The 6,573-nt window shown below is 53.2% G+C and overlaps 1 protein-coding gene across 3 annotated transcripts in view; it reads right to left on the bottom strand.

Moving 5' to 3' along the window:
• ARHGEF2 (Rho/Rac guanine nucleotide exchange factor 2) overlaps positions 1-6,573 on the bottom strand; it is a 31,154-nt gene that overhangs the window by 17,778 nt on the left and 6,803 nt on the right. The gene's annotated exons all lie outside the window — the stretch shown is intronic.

Genomic DNA, 6,573 nt, shown 5'->3' with positions numbered 1-6,573 from the left:
ACCAAAAAAAAAAAAAAAAAAAAAAAAAAAGAGGTGGGGGAGGGGAAGAGACTCACTGGCCTGGTGCAAAGGTAGAAAAGGGAAGTGTGAACGGGCTGAGTCAACAGCACAGGGGCCAGAGGGCACTGGACTATGACGCCCTAGGGTCTCAGGGCTTCCTGGTAGCCCAAGATCCTTCTCTCTCCTGCCTACCCTCAGAAGCTCCAGGTTCATCTGATGATGAGCAGAGCCTAGGTCTTCAGGTCATTTCCCACCCAATCACCCATTTTTCTTTTCTCCTCCCCTCCCATCCTCCTCCTCTTCCTATATCATAGTCTCCTTCCCATCCCCTGGCCTCCCTCCTCTCCCCCATGGCCTCCCACCTTGGCTGCCCCTTTTTCACCCTTGCTTCTCTTCTACTGCTCTTGGCCTCTCCCTGCCCTCCTCCTCCTAGACCTTGTCAAGAAAGCTCACCAACTTTTAACTCTAACCTCCCTTTTTCTATTCTGGTACCTACCTATCTGGACCACTAGAAAATTCTCCCTTTAGTCTAACCTCCTTCTGCCCTGCTCCAAATTATAGTTCTTTAGGAGATCAAATCCTCCTCTGAATAACAGCCTTTATAGGACCTCAAAGTCCAAGTCCAAATAGCTCTTATTACTGCCCTATACTCTGACTTCTCTTCTCTCCTGCTCTCCCAACCTTCTCTATGACACAAATAAAAAAGTCTGAGGACTCATTATGTTTGAATTAAAAGTATGCAAGCAAAAAAATGTGAAAATCATATTAAAACAGCAACATGGGGAGGGGCAAATTAGGGGTATGGGATTAAGAGACACAAACTACCATGTATAAAATAGATAATCAGGGAATTCCCTGGTGGTCCAGTGGTTAGGACTCTGCGCTTTCATTGCTGAGGGTGCGGGTTCAATCTCTGGTGGGGGAACTAAGATCCCGCAAGCCACGCAGCGTGACCAAAGATAAAAACAAAACAAAACAATAACAGATAAGCAGCAAAGATGTACTATATAGCATGGGGATTTATAACCGTTACCTTGTAATAACTTTAATGGAGTATATATAATCTGTAAAAATGCTGAAACTAATATAATATCGTAAATCAACTATACTTCAAAAAATAAAATAAAAAGAGCAACATGTCTGAATCAGGGTCAACTCCCAAATGGGCAGTCCTGCAGATTTGCCCTAAGGCTGCTGCAACTCCCCCTCCCCTCCCCTGACCTCTTCCCTCTGCCCTTAGGCCTCCAGGAGCTCTCACCTGGGAAAGAGGCAGGGAAAGGGAGGGAGAGAACTAGGGGTAGCCAGAGAACAGGGTCTCTTGTGGCCCTTCACCTCTCTGGCATCAACATCCCACAGACGACCCAGCTACTCTGGGTCCAGGCTCCCCCGCCTCCCAACACTCACCCTCTCTCCAAGTGACCCTCTCTCTAGGTGGGCCAGCAGTGGGCAGCAGCCACAGCAGCAGCACATCCCAACACGGACACTGCCCAGCAGCAAGCGGCCCTGGCACTGCCTAGCGCTATTGTCCTGGTGGCAGTCCGCACCCGCCCCAGGGCTCAGGCTGGTGAGGCTAGAAGGACACAGGGGGCCTGCTCACCAGGGGTGCCTGCTCCAGAGATGGAGTGAATGGGCTTGTTTGGTTCTCTGTCCTACTCTTTCCAGATCTTCTTAAGATCATCCCAGTTACCCGCCCACCCACCAGCGGGACAGCTCTTCACCTTCATGGCCCCATCTGTCCACCAAGAAAAGGGGCCATTACTCTGCAATCCACAACACCCACCCCAACACTCAGAGGCCCTTCCTGCTTGGTTCAGTCCTCTACTGTCCAGTGTCCGTAGCCTTGCTTTCTCACAAACCCTCACAGAAAGTCTTTCTTGCTATTGCTACACAATAAATGAATAAAGCACCTAGCACAACGGCTGGTATACAACAGCCACTTAATACATGTTTAGAAAGAAAGGAAGAAAAGAAGGATGCGTGAATGGATAGACACCAAGACAAGGGGTCCCAGCAGCACCCTTGCCTCTACTCTAGGGATCCCCTCATTCCTTAAAAGAGCTTCAGAGCTTTCAGTCTCCTCCTCTCTCTCTTCCCCACCCCCCACCCCAGCTGCACCTCGCACTTGTGGGAATCTTAGTTTCCTGACCAGGGATCCAACCCATGCCCCCTGCAGTGGAAGTACAGAGTCCTAACCACTGAACCACCAGGGAATTCTGGTCTCCTCCTCTCTTGTTTATTCTTTTCTCCCTCCTCCCAGACCTTTTCTCCTGATTCCTTTGAACTTAGGACCGGATGGTATTCTCTGAAGGTCAGAAGAAAACCAACCCAAACTTTCCTTCCACTGTCATCCCAGATCTTGGTCATTTTGGGGAAAGAAAGACTAGGCGAATGGCAGAGGACATTGAGACTGGTGGCTCAAAGTCTCATAGAACAGAATCAGTCTCCCCTTTCTCCGTATTTTGTCTCCCAGGCCGAGAGATGAAGAAAACAGTGACATACGTGAAGCCCAAGGAATGCCAAAGCCTGGACTTCGGCTTCCTGTTCCCCGGCGGGCAGCAGAGGATGGCGGAGCCGACCCAGAAGAGTAAGAGCCTCTCCAAGCAAAGTCTAAGCTCTCAGCTGTTCTTGTTCCTCCATTGGGTATGTCCAAACCAAGACCTCTGGAGAAGTCACGTGGTGCTCAGAATGACCTCGGCTCCAGCTGTAAGTGGCAGCAGCCCCTTCCCCAAGGTGGCGCAGCCTCTGTCCAGGCCCTTTGTTTAGGGACCAGAAGGCCCCCAGAGGGTTCCACTGGGTTTCCAGTCATCTGTAACTTAGGCCCTGGACAGCAGAGGTTCAGAGTCATAGGCTGCAAGGAGTACTGAGTCATGAGGGATGGGCTCTAAGGCTGGGAAAAGAGGAGAGAGAGGGTTCCTGGCCATGGGACTGAGAAGAGGGCTTGGGATTGTCTCAGCCAGGCTCTGCTTCCTTTATGAGCTTCCACAGACGAGATAAAGGCAGGAAGCTAAGGAGAAGGCGGCCAAACGGAAACGCTAACGCCAAAGCCAGAAACATAACACAAAAAGACATCGCTGAACACACAAAGGCACTTAATCAACGCTTGCCTGATGAATGAAGATGAGACACCGGACAATGGGGGTGGGCACACTGGTGAAGCAGAAGAGGGGTGCTAAGGACCACAGGGAATAAAGTCGGGCTACCCTGAGACCCAGGGATCCTGGACCCCACCCTACCCCCACCCCCCACCCGGCCACACCTGTCAGGTCAGGAGAGAAAGACAAGCAGAGACGGAGGGGGGAGTGATGCAAACAGACGGGCATTTGTGCAAGCGAACAATAGCTGTGCCAGGACTCCCTGCCCTCCTGGCACAGGGCAGGCCGGCTGAGTTGGGAGGGGGGCAGCTGCTGCCTGCAGCCCCTCCCCCACCCTCCCCCAAGGAGACATAAACAAACCCAGAAGGGTCCAGCCAGGTCCTCTCAGCCATTTCTCTGAGCAGCTCCAGGAACCATGACCAATCTGCTCCCTCAAGCTCCTAGATGATACTTCAAAGCACAGACTGAAGCTAAGAATGGAAGCACTTCCTCGCATCCAGAGTGCAGTGAGCCCCCTACTTTGGTGGCCATAATTCAAAACAGTGACACAGAGCATCTGGGGACAGGCAGACGGACACAGACACACACGCACACCAACATACAGGTCATGTGCACGCATAGGATTCATTTCTTCAGATCTGTCCCCTCCCCGACTCCAAGCTCAGGGTTCCGGGGAAGCCAGAGGGACTGAGATTGGACCCCTCTTTAAATGCCTCGGGCAGCCCTGGCAAGTCCTTCTCTAGGCAGCATCCGACCCCCTGCAGTCACTCAGTGACTTCCTTAAGCTTTTGGCTCCCTTCCCCCATCCTTGCTTCTCCCCGTCCCCTCAGCTCTGTCCCTAACCTCCAAGAAAGGCCCCTAGAATCTTTTCCTATTCCCCCAAAAGTCTCAGCCTCCCGGAAGACCCCCAATTCCTCAACTTCCCCCGCAACCTGCCAGCACTCTCAGCTCCCTCCAGGGCTCCCCCAGCCCTCTTCTCCGGCTCCAGTTCTAGTCCTGCACACAAAGCCAGCCATCTCTCCAACACTCAGAACAAAGGAACAGTCTCTCTCCTCTCTCCCCACCACACTCCAAATCTGGGGTCCTTGAGATGCCAGGGACACCCCCCTAGCCTCCAGGGCCATCCCTGATCCTCTGGCCCCTGCCACCTCCTAGGCAGGAAAGGACCCTTTGTTCTGAGAGAGGAGACTAAAGTTAGGGTTTGGGGGGAGGAGGGAGGGAGGAACAGGGGATGAAAGAGAGAAAGGGACCTCTGGGGTTTGGGGCCTATGGAGGTAGGAAGTAGAGCAGAGAGAATGAGGGGGTGGAGGACTGAAGATAGCCTGAAAGAATAGAAATGGAGTCAAAAGAGAGAGGAGGCATGAGGAGGGGGAGCTGCACAGAAAGATTCTAGGAGGGTGGGAAGGAGAAAGGGACAGGTTCGACTTAAATTCCTCCTACTTCAGGGAGGTCCCGGGGAGGAAGGCAAGGAATTGGGGGGGGGGGGCAGGACATAGCTCTGAACCATCCCCCCAGATAGGTAGCAGGGGAGACCATCTTCCTCAAATTATCTCGTTTCCAGCGGCCCCCCTCTACTTCCCACCGCAGTATAAAAAGAAAGGAGACAGCTGGTGTGCTTGGGGGAGGGGGAAGAGGGGATCCAGGGTTTGTTGGCTAAGAATCAACTCCCCCCTTCTGTAACCACAGCTTTCCGGAGGTGGCCCTCCCCTTCCGACCAGCCCAAACTGACAACCAACCTCCTCCAGTGGCCCCTCTGCCCTCTCAGATCTACCCACTCAGCCCCTCACATCCCGACCCCCAGTCAGATCCCAACCCCCGCAAAACCAAGGCCAGCCCCAGGATAGAAAAAGCCAAGCTTCTAGATTCCCAGTCCCCCCCAACTACCAAAAAAAAAAAAAAAAAAAAAAAAAAAATCGAATTAAGATAATTTTAAAAGCAGAATTTACTACATTCTGTTAAAGGCCCAAACAGCAAAAAAAAAAAAAAAAAAAAAAAAGGCATGAGGACCCAGGTATCTGGCTCCCCAACTCCTCCCAATAACGGAAAAGGGACCCGAGTATCTACCTTCCCAGAACCCCTGTCTATAGCCCCTCTCCAGGTCTGCCCCTCGCCGGTGCCCCCATGGCTTTCCCTTTTAGGGTGGAACCAAATTTCCGTGGTTTCAAAAAACCTCTCCACCCCCCTTGGCCCTGCTCCAGGGTCTCAGCTCAAACGGTTGAAAAATAAACAGACTTTCATAGCTGGGGCCTGGCCTGGCGCAGGGTTGAGAAGAGCCTGTCTGCCACCCCACTGTTCCACTGCACTTCAGCCATCTCTCCTCTGGCCCTCTGTTTGTCTTAAGCCCTACCCAAATCCCCAGTTGCTTTCCTGTTAGCAGAATTTCATCCCAACCCCCCAAGGAAAAGTTCCAGGATGGAACCTCTCTCAACTTAGCCTCTAGATGGGTAGCCAGGCTAGGAGCTAGGAGGGAAGTGTGGGAAGGGGTTTCCACCATTTCTGAGGACTCCAAAAGGGTACTTGCTCCCAGGCCGGTAGACTGTGATGGTGATCAGCATAGGCTGGTGATCAGCATAGGCTGCGCGCCAGGGCAGGACACTGGGATTGGAAAGAGGCCAGAGATTAAACCAGCTATGGACTGGGTCTTGGCCTTTCCCATAATGGGTACAGTGTGGGTGCCTTGAGCAGCTGGGAGGTGCTGTCTGCATGTACCACCTTCCTCCCAGCTCTCATTTATTCACCTACAAGTCAGCTTCATCATTTCCTGGGGGCTGAGGTGTGGAGAGGTCATGGCCTTTGGGAGTGGGCCTGGGTACAAAGGCAGAAATAAAGGATACTTGGAAAGGAGTGGCCAAGAGCTCAAGATGGGGGTGGGGGCTAGGGTAATTATACATCCAGACTCTTGAAATGGTAGGTGAACAGTCCCAAGATAAAGAGTTAAGAGAGCTGGGGTGGGGAGGAGGGATGAGGGCACAGTGCCAAGTGGGTCAGCCTAAAGGTTTCAGGTTGTTTCAGGCTGCAAGGACAAGGAGCTTGGACGCTGGTGGGGCAAAAAGGGATGGGGGGACCCTCTGTGTTTCAGGAACAGGGGTGCTCTGGGCCCCAAGGATGGAAGAAAGGATCCTAGCTACACAAAGACCTCTGCTCCCTTCACCTGAGGGTGATGGCTTGGGGGAAAGTAAGCCGTCCCTAAGCTGTCCTGACCCGTCACCCGCCCACCAGAGAGAAGAACTGACTCACAGCTGGAAAGTCCATCTGCGAGGAGAGGAGGAGCTGACTGCTGTCTCGGAGGGGTGGTGATGGTGGTGGTGATGGTGGGAGGAAGCCGGGAAACCACCCCCTCCCACCCCTCCGCCGGATGGCGGGGACAAAGAGGGAACGACCAAGCCAGCGACTGCAGAGTGGGGGGATACCGAGAGCAAGCCGGTGGGACCCTGGCGGAGGGGGTTCCGGAGAGCTTTCGCCGCACCCCCCCCCCCGCCAC

This window comes from Lipotes vexillifer, unplaced genomic scaffold, assembly GCF_000442215.2.
Source record: "Lipotes vexillifer unplaced genomic scaffold, Lipotes_vexillifer_v1.1 scaffold238, whole genome shotgun sequence".
Classification (NCBI taxonomy): Eukaryota; Metazoa; Chordata; class Mammalia; order Artiodactyla; family Lipotidae; genus Lipotes; species Lipotes vexillifer.
The sequence above is the reverse complement of the archived record's forward strand: the minus strand, read 5'-3'. Positions and strand labels throughout refer to the sequence as shown.